This window comes from Cricetulus griseus, chromosome 8 (genome assembly GCF_003668045.3).
Source record: "Cricetulus griseus strain 17A/GY chromosome 8, alternate assembly CriGri-PICRH-1.0, whole genome shotgun sequence".
NCBI classification, from domain to species: Eukaryota; Metazoa; Chordata; class Mammalia; order Rodentia; family Cricetidae; genus Cricetulus; species Cricetulus griseus.
Window position 1 is genome coordinate 32,276,222 of NC_048601.1, and position 1,422 is coordinate 32,277,643.

Genomic DNA, 1,422 nt, shown 5'->3' on the forward strand with positions numbered 1-1,422 from the left:
AAAAATATGGAACACTTCCAGAATTTGTGTGTCATTCTCCCCCAAGGCCCATGTAATCTCTGGATTGTTCAGTTTTAGTGTATGTGCTACCAATGAGAGCACTACTACTAATTTTCTGTAACTTGACACATGTTAGAGTTAATTGGGGGAAAGGGACTGCAATTGAAAAGATGCCTGCATCAGATTGACCAATAGACAAGTCTGTGGAGCATTTTCTTGATTAATGATTCATGTGGGTGGTGCCACCCCTGGGCAGGTGATCCTGTGTCGTATAAGAAGTAAGCAATGGGGAACAAGGCAGCAAGAGCCATCTCCCCCTGCCCCCAGTCTCAGCTTCAGTTCCTGCCTTCAGGTTCCTGCCCCACCTTCCCGGATGATAGACTACAAGCTGTAAGATGAAATAGACCCTTTCCTCCTCAAGTTGCTCTTGGCCACGGTGTTTTATCACAGCTAAAGAAAAATGTTATATAGCTGGAGAGTATTTTTCAATAAGAAGAAATGGAACCTGATACATGCTATGGCAGAGGTGAAATCGAATAATAGGCTAAGTTAAAAAACAAAAACCAGACACAAAAGTCCACAGATTATGTGATTCTATTTGTAGGAAGTGTCTGTAACAGAAAACTCATAGGCAGAACATGATTGGTTGGTTGCTCATGACTGGGAGCTTTGGAGATGGTGCATGGCTGACAACAGGATGAAGTTTCACCATGAAATGATGCCAGTGTCCTAAAACTGTGTTGATAGTTGATATATTAGTTTCATAAGGCTGATACAGTTAAACACCACATGCTTGTCTATGGTTCGGGAGGTTGGGAATTAGCAATGGCTTCAGCAAGGCTGTTCTGGCTGCTTCTTCCTATAGACTTCCTGCAGGTACCAGGCTCCCTGCATATTTTGACTTGCCTGCTTCATCTTCAAAGCCAGCGGTGTAGTGTCTTCAGCTGTCTGTGACATAGACAGTGACTTGACATACACGTGTCTTTCAATTTAAGTAGTCTTGTGCGGGACCCACCCCCCAATAGCCTAGGAAAATCTCTATCAGATGATCAGCAATGTCCCCCGAATGTGTCAACTAGAAGAGCAGCTTGTTATCCTCCTCTTTCCCCACTCCTGTCTGTGTAGTGGGAACCTCTGAGATGAGCTGTTTCTGGACACTCTCTGCCATCCTGGCCCTTCGAATAACCACACGTGGGAAGACAGAACATGGAGCCTTTGAAAGCGCAGACCATCGTTTTTCTCATGTGGCACAAGTAATCTTGCTCTCCCCACACTCTTAACTTCTGAGCTGTGGCATGAAGAGGGTAATAGAACTTGCTTCCTGAAATTTAATTGAGATAATCCAAGTGAAGCTTGTAGCACACAGAAAACACTCAATAATGGTTTATTCTGCGCCTGATGATGGTTATGTCCTGAGTCATA

The 1,422-nt window shown here is 44.1% G+C and overlaps 1 non-coding gene across 1 annotated transcript; it reads right to left on the reverse strand.

Moving 5' to 3' along the window:
* Positions 1-102, reverse strand: LOC113831927. Its single transcript, XR_003487676.1, has one exon. It is a non-coding gene; the product is annotated as a U6 spliceosomal RNA (small nuclear RNA).
* Positions 103-1,422: the final 1,320 nt, after the last annotated feature.